The sequence below is a fragment of the Leptidea sinapis genome, chromosome 22 (genome assembly GCF_905404315.1).
Source record: "Leptidea sinapis chromosome 22, ilLepSina1.1, whole genome shotgun sequence".
Classification (NCBI taxonomy): domain Eukaryota; kingdom Metazoa; phylum Arthropoda; class Insecta; order Lepidoptera; family Pieridae; genus Leptidea; species Leptidea sinapis.
The window spans coordinates 9,281,963-9,293,956 of NC_066286.1; the positions used below are offsets into that span (position 1 = coordinate 9,281,963).

Below are 11,994 nucleotides of genomic sequence, written 5' to 3' on the forward strand. Positions count from 1 at the left end.
TGAGCTTTCGGAATGTGTGTCCGATGTCTGGAGTGTCAGAGCGAGTGCCTTACGCAGCCCGCGATTGTTTCAAGTGACTGTATTTATTAATTTAACTTTCTTAAAGTTCAAGTGAAGTGTTTAAATAAATATTCATTTCTTCGCTAATAATTATGTTATTGTTAAAAGCTTGTTTACGAGAAGAGAAGTAACAGCCAATTCGCCGCCGCAAACGTTGTCGCTCCTCGGGGTCAAAGTACCTACGTAGTCTAAACAGACTATTTCGTTTTCCTAATGAAATTTTTATTATTAGTTTCTTTGAAAATTTCACATTTATAATTTAGGGGTTTTAATTTAATTATTAATTTTACTATACTTCTGTGGACCAGTATGACTTGTATTTTCATTTATTTCATACATGTATAAACAAACCATACTGTATAATCTCTTGTATGGTCAGGATTTCTTCTTGAGTTCTGGGTAAATGAATAAAATTTGTTCGTGTTGTGGTAAAATCGAGAAAAAAAAAAACATAAAAGAAAAATTTTTACAATTGAGCAACATTTTATTCATTCCCAATAAGTCGATAGAGTGCAACGTGGACACTATTCGACTTCAGTGATGGTTTGGTGGGATCTATGAAGGAGTGATTGAGCCATACTTTTGTGAAAAAGGTATCAAAACATCTGCACAAGTGTATAAAGATACAATTTGTGAGAAGGTGAAGAAGAAAGTAAAGCCCTGTGCTTCCCCGGGGCGTGAAAAAAAATAAGGTAGTCCCAGGCCCAAGGGTGTCGTAAAAGTGGGAGGGTCACAGCAAAATATGACAGCAGTACTCACCGGGACCGGCTCCACCAGATTCGGTGAATCCATCCCCGAGCATTCTCACTCGGGCTGCCCGTCGTATTCTGGGGAGTGGTATCTAGTGTCTGGCTAATTAGGAAACATCATCTACTTATTACCCAAGTATTATATGTAAAAATCTGCTTTTATACTATGACTTAAGTAAAATTATAATTTCATGAACATTAAGGGCTATCTGGCAAGGGGTTGCCACGATGTTAAGTGTCTGAGAAAGAATAACGTGATTTTTAATAATATTCTGAAGTTAGTACCGAAAAATCGCACTTTATTATTTGATGTATTTAGTTCGGTATTTTACACACCACTGTAACCCGAACTCCATAATGGTGGTGGGAGCATGCGCTGACAAACTGTCCACGGGCTCTTAGCCCATCCTATTTCGAATGGGTGCTAGTTTTCGCAGTTGAATGAGTGATTTTATTATATTTGAAATTGAATTTAATACAAGAATAGTTGTACGTTCGAGGGGTCTTACTCAACAGCTGAAAGGTATTGCCTAATGATACCTAATAATAAGATAAACTAATTAATGGTTGTGTGGAAGTAGAAGTTTAGAATATTTGCCGTTTTAACATCTATTGTTTGTGTTGTGTTGTCCACTAAATGTAATTTAGAAAACTGCATATAGCTGCAGATGCGATCCGTTACTTATCTATTTGTTATGATGTATCCAAAGTATAGCCATTTGCAATTTCAATAGAGGATTATTATCCTTATGCTTATTGCTTATTAGCAAAAGCTTACTGCGTACTACAGTACTGATCAGCGTGTGAAGAACCCATATTGTTTTAGCATCTGTTATTGTAAACTTGTCTTTCATGTGTTTTGTGTTAATTTAGAAAATAATGTGCACAAGTGGTTGAGGCGTGAGTAATGTTTGGGATACGGTGGACCGTGGCAGGGATAGAAATGAGTACAATATAAACCCGTGCAGTTGAGATCAAGGAAACGCTTCTACCATCCGTTTCAAAGTGAACTCTTCCACGAGACTAGAAAAAGAAAGTTATTTATATCTAGTTCCAGACAATTTAGGGCAATAGAAAAAAATATGTTCAAGAGTACCTTCCTCGAGGCCACATTCACATATAAAATGGTCCCTTACCCAGATCTTGGCCAAAAATACTGGGGAACAGACAAATCCCAAGCGAAGTCGTATGATGACAGAAGTGAAAAGTTTATTTTGTTTTTTTTTTTATTAGGGAAGAACCAGAGTTTAGCCGTAGAATTTACCTTTAGTTTGTTTTGTGGTTTGCCATAAAGCATTCCATGAACCAACCAGAAAGGGTTTAGACATAGCGCGTAGATCTCGAGGAAAACAGTAATTCAATTTTAATGTTCCAGAATGAATCGCGTCTTTAGCGCACGAGTCTGCAATTTCATTGACAGTTATCCCTAGATGGCTAGGTATCCAAGCTAATGCAACTTCTATTCCCATTATGTGACATCTGTACAGGGATGCCTTTGTTCTTAAATTAAGGATTAAAGACCTGTTGATCTTATGTGATTCAACATATGACACCGCCTTTGACAGGGCAATTGATTCGCCAGTAAAGATGGAATTCTGCGGGGGACTTTTGTAATTTTAAATTATATGGAACTTAGGGATCCAAACTGCAGACCCGACCCAGCTATTCTTGGATAATTTGGATGCGTCCGTGTACAACGTCACCCAATCAGACCAATCAGAAGATAGAATGGAATTAAATTTTCTATTGGCTTCAGGGCAGTGTTTAGTAATTCCAAAGTCAAAGAAAATTTTAGGTTGGAAAATGAGAGACTGATATTCTACTTCAAAGACTGGGCATAAGGCTGATTGGAAAATGGGAACTGGAAAGGCCTTAAATTTAGTATAAGAATTAAGTAACGGAGGCGGATCTTTATGAGACCAATATAAAGAAGTTTTAATAGTTGGAGACATAGAGTGCAGAATATCAAGAAGGGGGTGTGCGCTAAATTGGATTACATTAGTTAGGAATCTATCGGCTAGGTACTGACGGCGAAGGTGAAGAGGTGGGTCTCCACACTAACTTGGAGAGCGTTGACGGGAGAACATTTCATAGCACCAGTTATGATTCGTAAGCATTTGGACTGGATTTTCTCTAATTTGGCTGTCCAAATTAATAGCCCTGTGGCTATTTTGCTACACGGCTCAAGTAGAAAACTACCGTAATCAGAATGACTACGAACGATAGCATTGTATAAAAGTTTTTGACAAAATGGGTGGGCACCCCAGCGTACCCCCGAAAGGGCCCTCATAACGTTGACACCCCTCTCACATTTCTTAACAATGTACTTCAAGTGGTGAATACCGGAGAGCTTGGAGTCAAAAAAAAGACCTAGGAATTTAACATTATCCTTAAACGGGACCGATTCATCACCTACTGAGAGATTTTTTACCGGTATAGTGCGTTTTCGGGAAAAAATAACCGCAGTACATTTGGGAACAGAAAGAGAGAGTTTGTGGTCTATGAGCCTTGATTCAGATAATATAAAGCAGAATTTAAGCAAGATGAAGAATAGTTGAAAGAAGATGAGATGGAGTATAGTGCTATATCATCAGCATATTGAAGAATTTTGCAGAATGGGCTAACAGTAAGGCCTAGGTCAGAAGTATATATATTATATAGGATAGTTATTTGAGTAACAACTGTTACTGAATAAGTATTTGATAACAACTAGTATTTTAGTAACGACTGATATTTGAATAACAACTGTTACTGAACAAGTATTTAATAACAACTAGTATTTTAGTAACAACAGATATTTAAGTAATCGCTGTTAATGGAAAAATGATTGGGAGTATTTAGTAGGTACCTAAACACTAGTATTTTGTTACAGCTATAATTGTGTGATTTGTAGGTATGTTATATTATTTTGATACAATAGTATAAAATAGTTATGGCTCAACTCTTCTTTTAAATGTGGGATAAGAAAAGCCCTGTTTACTTAGATTGTCTAAGTACTGAATATTTTTCTTTCAGACATATTCGTAAATAATAGATTATTTAGATAAGATAGGTAGGGGAAAGTGGCCACCATTCGTACGCGGGGCACATTCGTACAGTTAGTTTAATAAAAAAACTAAACGGCACACAAACTCGCCTTTACTTGTGTATGTTGCTAGCGAAGTTTCGCGCCAGTCAAGTCACGATGTATTAGCTGACAAGACGTAACGTGTTTTTGCGCGCGGTAAGTAAATTTTTTACATTAGTTTAGTTCGTAATTGTGAGTAGAATTGTTAAGTTTTTGACAAAATGGTGGTGATTAATTAATGTTAACATTGTTTATTTTGAGCTATATTTGTTATATACTTATCTCAAACTAAATTATAATTTGTATAAAGTTTTATTTTAATTTTCTGCCAAGGCATGGGGTGCATTCGGACAGCCAGACAGGGGGCACATACGCGTATGAATGTGCCCCTTAAGATTTTATTAACCACCAGTATCTCAAAATTCAATAATTATGAAATAAAATAAAGTATAACCATTTAAAATTATCATGCAGACAGCACAATACAATATTTTCTTTCTATGCAGTATGCTATTTATAACTAAATGAAATATTTTTATTAAGTCAACCTTATAATTAGTATTTTATTACAGAATCATGGTGCGATTATATTAAAAAAGTAAGTATTCTTGAGAAAGAAATGGATCAAGAGTCCATGAATTTAGCAATTGATGATGTAATACAAGGACGATTTTCGCATATGAACACCGCGTTAAAATACAACATCAAAACGTTGGATAGCAGAGTTAAGAAATTTAACAATTGGCTCTAACGCCGATGCACCCTCACTAACTTTTTATTCCAAATTCACGAGTATACATGTTTTCTCCATGGAAGAAGCGACACGCGCACACGCCTTCAAATATGCGAAGGCGTTAAATTTAAAATATCTAGTGAAATAGGACGAAAATCAAATGGCTGGCTTTTAGAGTGGATGCGTAAATTCAGGGTACGAAACGCCAACTGTCTGTGAAACCCAGAGAACACTAGCGCTGCTCGATCATTCGCGTTTAATAAGAATGCAGTCCAACAGTTCTATAATAATTTGACTAATGTGTTACAGCGACATTATTTTGTTGCCGGCAGGATATTTAACTTTGACGATTATACTGTTTTAGAAACTCCTAAAATATGGGCTCATCAGATCACAGAAACAAGTTGGGCAAATCGTATCAGCGAAACGAGGCGAATTGATAACATTTGGTGCTTTTATTTTTGCTAGTGGAGATACTATCCGCTATTTGTACTTCCACAAGTGCACTACATAGACCATTTTCTTGAAGGCTGACATATTTGAAAGAAATATTTTGTTTATTTTATTTTATTTGATATAGAAAGTATTATCGAAGTCAAGCCACATATTTTTAGTTAGTTCATTGATAAGTGAATATTTTAATAAAATTTTAACGACTAATCGGTTTTTTAAAAACCCTGTATGAATCTACCCCATGGCGTACGAGAGTACCCCACCTACTGTACGAACGTACCCCGTCAGTGGGGTACGTTCGTACATAGCCTTCCTCGATAAATGGACTACCCAACACTGAAAGAATCATTCAAATCGGACCAGTAGAACCAGAGATTAGCGCGTTCAAACAAACAAACAAACACTGCAGCTTTATAATATTAGTATAGACTAGGTTAGGATCACTATTTAAGCATAGGTAGTATTGAATCATAATGAATATGAAAGTATAATGATTATTTTTATTACATCAAAACTATAAAAAAAAATTATAGGTCTATACAGCTTTACCTAAACAGAACTTTTGAAATTCGAAGTTACTACAAGAGAAAGTATACAGTAGCTAGTATATCATCACAAATAGTATTAAAATAACAGCTAGTATTTTGTAACAGGTATTTGTCACTGTTACTTTTGAGTCACAGTCACCGTCATACCTAGTATTGCATTTTGCCTAGTACGTCTCAACTCTAGTTTTTACTTTTCACTATTGTTGTAGACCGCATTCAATGCATATTGATGTTTGTTTTGTGTGGGTGGAAATTATTATTCGTTTATTGAGGTCAGCAGTCACCTTTAAATAAGGAGAGTCGTTCATTTTTTTTTTTTTTTTGAGAGGAGGAAATACTGTTACGTATTTACGCCCCGGAACGGGGCGTAACATGTCGGACTCGAGTGTCCGCGTAAGCGGACACCCCATACCGACTAAAACCTCCTCTGTGCTGTTAGCAGCTCTGGCTTTCACAGCGAAGTAGGACGTGGGCCGTGGAGGCCGCAAAGACTACGCAACAACAGTCGCGGGGCGTCTCCTAAGGAGACTCGAACCTCAGACCGGCTGTGTGCTTGTGGGAAGGAGAAGAGTCGTTCAATGATTACAACACGATAGTCAAGTCTTTAATAAGTAAGTTAAGTGAGTTTTTTTGCTACCACTAGGTCCATCTATCATGTGTGTTAAATTATCGCCATCGTGGTGAAGCTGCAGCGTACCTAATAGAATAGGTGGCAGCACTTTCAATGCAAATTTTTTTCATGTGCCAATGTAGGGATGTTGCACCCCCCTCCCTGCAGTGCAGCGCTGCGCAGCGCCGCGCTAATGCGTTCTGGCCTTTATCGATCGCCAAGCTCCAGCGGCATTCCCACTCTTGGTCGAATATAGTAGCCTGTTCGTTTCAGTTGACGCCAGTCGAAGCATTGCTCGAATAGCTATCTGTTGCATTCCAGCAAAGCCTCGTCTACAGAGTACCTTATATTAAAACATCCGATAATAGTTGATGGAACGTTTTCAATTAAAATAATAGATTTCTAGTTTGTTTTTGGCCACACGTCTTATTGATATTGACTGGCTAATTACATACAACTCATTACAGGTTTGACTTAAGAATTTGTTCTTTAGTTTTTTGAATTTGGCATATTTTTATACCTACTGTCATGCCATAATTTTTGTTTATTTAAAAGTGAAATCCTATCGGTTAATTGATTATAATAATTATGATTTACATGGCCAATGGTGGAGGATTGGCTCGTTCGTGCGCTGCTGTATTTAAAACAACTCCAACAATGATGGAAGTAGTTGCGACACCATATTTTTACCCAAAAATTACACCTGTAGTGGCTGAAACTCCACCACCTGTAATAGTGCGAAGAGAAATTTACAAAAGACTACCAACTGCTAGTATTGTAGCCAAATCTGGATATTTTAGTACTTTCTCTGTCAATAGCTTCCTTAGGCTTTGTTGAATGAATATCTGTCTGTCTCAACATGTATTAAGTACCTAATCAGTTTTTTATTTACTCCAGTATTAAGTTTGTTGAATCAAAGAACCATAACAAGCGTAAAATACTAAAAGTAGAACAAGTCGGTATATGATAGTGGCTGTGGAATCTACGGACAGTGCCCCCAATTTGGCAAATCTGTTAACTTGGCAAACGTTGCGTCCGTTTTCCATTCGGAGGTAAACGCCATAGTAATATGCGGATACGATCCAGAATGAAGGCTACATCGGCTAGTGTATTTACAGATAGTCAGGCGGACTATACTGAATGTTTTGGGAGAAATAAACAAAGTTACACTTCAAATGGTTCCAGGACATGCAGCCATCTAAGGTAACGAAATTTTTTTTATGGAAAAGGAGGACAAATTGCAAGGATTCCTGCGAAAAGCATTCAATTTGGCCCAGAACTATTCTGTGGTATCCCAACGAGTCTTGTTAAATGAACTTTTGACACATCATGTTCACAAGAATATAATAAACCCTGGATGAACACTACGGGTATAACCTGTTCCATAACCCTAATCCAAGTCTTCAGAAAAAATGCTGCGTATGAGGCGGTAGGGCAAAGTAGTGCAAACGTACGCATTCTAACCAGCAGGCCTATTGCGTATCTTTGTCAATATCAGTGACTAACCGACACTGGTTGTACAAGGAACTTTGATGATAACTAACAATTTCATAACATTGGTATTACATATCACATTCGGTGGATATCCAGTTACGGTGATAAACGGGAGAACAACAGTGCTCTTCAGTTAGGCACATCACATCTCTATTTTTTATCGACTATTATACGGTCAAATAGTATGACACATTTTAAGTATTGGAATTTGGAATGCTACGTTTTCGAGAACATTTTTATTTCACGGGGTTTATAAAGGTTTTTTTTAAATAATTTATTTAAAGACCATGGATGTGTATTCTTCAGCCGAAATAATTAAATGGTAAAGTTTTAAAATAGGCAAATTCAATGTTTATGTTGAATACCTTTATGTATTAATACACATTTTAAATGGTGTGTATATGTGCGTACTTAAGTTAAAGTTAAAATAAATTTAGCATAGGTAAGTAAAACACAAAATACATACCTCGGGAAATTATTGTAATTATGTAAATCGACAAAAGTTTTTTCTACTTTCTTTTACTTGAATAAATCACAATATGTCTTACTTGAGGTGTTGTGATTTTTCTTGTAAAGTTTATTTTTATATAGAAATTAAACATATTTATTTATATTAGTGGGGCTGACAGCCTTATTACAGAGTTAAATGTTAATAAGTAAAGGCCATTTATGAGGCTCCACAAGTAAAAAATTACTACAAACAACACTTAACTCTAAGTATAACATTTGGGAGATTTAAAACTTATAAAGTAGATTATTCACAATACAATCCTATTTAGGATCTAGCCCTAAGTTAGCCAAAATTTTTTTAGCTGATTGCACATCAGAGCAGAATAGGTCAATATTAACCAAGTGTTGTAATTTATTGAAAGTATTTGAAGTGCAGTGGACAAATGCATTAGCTCTCTCATTGGAACAGCTGTGTGGGACTCTGAGGTTTCTTTTCGGAAAGTGCTGGTACACATAAACTAACTTTGGAAAGAAGATGTAATAAATAACACTTAATAACATTAAAAGTCATATGTGATAGATACATAAAGTAAATTGCATATAAATATAGAAAATGTATTTTTCACATGCCTGCATGAGAAGAGTATCCATGTGACAAAATAAATATACACTAGCTTAGAGTTAGTTTATATTAAGCACATAAATGTTTTGTTTGTTTACTTTCTCACAATTTTTGTCACTTTGCCCTTAGACATTCCTTAAAATCTCCAATAGAAATTATATTGTAAGTATGGATCTCATTTTATTTGAAGCATTGGATGAAGTTTAAGAAGAAAACGAAAGCAAATGCCACAGTTTAGAAGAAATACTTAATAATTCTTTAAATGTAGGGAATCATAGGTTCATTGGCAGTGGAGGAATTGTCTGAATTTCCCTTGTCAATATTTTTTATTTCCTATCATTATTATTCAATATATGAATTTGTATTGCTAGACCCTTATCTTTGGTGAAATGTAAGGTTTACTAATTTTTATGTCATTGTAACCTAATAGTAATTTTTAAGAAGAATTTACTTATTTGTACTACTATATCATTTAAAAAATTATTATTTTTTACAGACAGCCTGTTGATATTGGAAATTCAGCCCCCAATTCTATTTTTTCCCATTCCGTAGATCCACAACTGTCCCTAAGTCCTCAGTTCTTAATCCCATATCATCAGGACCTGTGATCTATGAAAGTGAATGTGAAATGAAAAGAAATAAAATGCTTTATTTTTATATAATGTTTTTATTTTAACAAAAATAGAATAATTGGTAAACAAAATAATATTGATAAGAATTTAACTCCACACACAATAAAAAAAACCATTTTCAATTAAAAATAGAAAAATTAAATTATGATTCATGTTACATGGTATATTATACAGTACATCTCAGCTTTATTTACTCTCTTTCGGCCTTTGACAAAACAAACTAAGGTAAATAATTATATGTTTATATTTTTATTGTTACAATATTATGTTCTAAATAAAATTCTATAGTAACATTTTTTGGATGAATGTCATATAATTAACAAATAATGATTCTTACATTATAAACTTTATTTGCTAGCTCTAAGAATTACATTGCTCAACAAAAGACTTACTGACTCGACTTACTGGGTAGTAGGCATTAAAAGTTTGATCTTCCTGCTGTTAACATTATCATTATTAGTTTCTAGCAAATTCCCTAATGTGCATAATAGACATAACATTATCAATAATATATTGAGATGCAACAGTTAAGATGTTTATTTCTTAAAATTTTTAATAATATTACTCTATTATTACATAACTATAATATATTCTAACTATCAAAATATTGTATATTGTTCACTATTTTCCCAGCTTCTACTGTGTCATAGAAAAGTACCCTATGTAACAACAAGCCTTAGGAACTCAGATGCTCACACAGTATTTATGACCTTGGTATGAAGTTGAGTGTAATATTCTTCTGATGAACTCGTAGCAGCAAATAAGATAGGTGTCATCATCCAAGTGCAGAATCACCTAAAATATCAAAATATATAAAATAGCCTTTATAAACATTCAGTCCATCTTTAACAGTTAATTTGTAATATTTGAACATACCTACCTAATAACTAACAGCATGCACGATTTCTTTCCAAAAGCCATAAATGACTAGTAAATCATTCAAGGAATGTTAATATAAGCCAAGAACTCGTCTTTCCATTTGCAAAAGCCTTTTTATTCGCTCTTCTTTGGCAAATGCCGTAATTATATATACATAGTACGAATTCTAATTCTCCCAGAAAAAACACTATAAAAGTCTGAACTTAAATAAACTTTAAAATTTCACAAATATAACAGCTTCGGTGTTAATCACTAGGTACCATTTAGCAGTGCCCTTCACAAAATAATAAATGATTATCCACTTGCTTATACGATCGCAAATATCGAATTATCGATACGAAACGACTGTCAAAATGTGTTACGGTGACTATCACAATTTTAATGTGCTCATGACTTTATCACAGTTGTCCACTGACGATAGTCAATACGGAAAGTGATGTTTGACAACTAAGTGATGTACACTTCGTCAAGTGATCATCACTATTACCTGTCAACTGAGATACGCAATAGGCCTGCAGGGCACCGACGGGGCACTGCAGATTACCCAAATCAATTAACTCAATTCTAGGTTTATTATAGTGCAGATAAAACCCCGTTACGCAACCTCTGAATTTGATCCTTTAATGCCTAAACGTGACATCTCTTTGGTACGAGCAATTCTTCAGCCATTTGAGATACTTTAGCTCACTACAAAAGTTATAATATGATTCATGAAAAGAATCAATTTTAGCAGTGCGCTATAATTAACAGTGGATATCACAATAGAGTAAATTGGTCACAGTTAAACAGGGTTACCCTGAATTGTACTAAAGCCGCTTTGTATTTCTCTTAAGACATGTCCCAGTTTTGCTAGTTTTCTTAGTTAGACGGTCTGCAGCAGTTGCTGATTTCTGCCGACGTGCTGGAGTACATTACTGCTATTCTTTTGAGAGTCGCTTGGGCGATTCAAGTCGGAGTTTGTACTTGTTTTCCCATTATTCATTCACCCGCTCCCACTCTAGATCGATTCTTGCCACTTTTTAGCATAATTACCATAAATTTTGTTTTGGGCTGATTCAAAATAAACCCTCACCCTTCAAATTTTTTCGTGCATGCTTTCTAGTAATTTATGTATCACTTGTTAGTTGTTAGGCTATGGCTATCAATACGGTATTAGTGGGAGAGCCCTTTGCACAAGATGCCGGCTAGATTATGGGTACCACAACGGTGCCTTTTCCTGCCGTGAAGCAATAATGTGTAAGCATTACTGTGTTTCGGTCTTTTTTTTTAATGCATTTATTGCATTAGCCTTTACAAATTTCATGAGTACAGTCTGCCAAACTACGTAAGTAGTTTGTCAGCTGTCTGAAAGACGCCGTACCTAGTGATATTTCTGGCCAAATGAGACTTAACATCTTATGTGTCAAGTTGTGGAGCGCAGTTCTAGTGCGGCTCAGAAATTTTGGGTCTTTCAAGAATCCTCAGCTGCACTGTATTGTAATGGACAGGGCGTATCAATTACCATCAGCTTAACGTCCGAATCGGCTCGTTCCTTTTTCTAATTAAAAAAACACCTTAGGGTTATGCACAAATTAGAGTAATATTAATAATCTTGATGTTTACTTTTACTCCAGTGCTCCAATGTTATTATTGCTTCATTAGAATAATTTCTTAGACTGCTTTTGAGTAAGATTAAAAATTAACTTCACAGCTTCTAT

General features: G+C 35.2%; 1 long non-coding RNA gene across 1 annotated transcript; it reads left to right on the forward strand.

The window, feature by feature from the left end:
• Positions 1-6,519: 6,519 nt before the first annotated feature.
• LOC126970917 (uncharacterized) lies at positions 6,520-9,448 on the forward strand. The gene is made up of 2 exons (XR_007730731.1): positions 6,520-7,423; positions 9,283-9,448. It is a non-coding gene; the product is annotated as an uncharacterized LOC126970917 (long non-coding RNA).
• Positions 9,449-11,994: the final 2,546 nt, after the last annotated feature.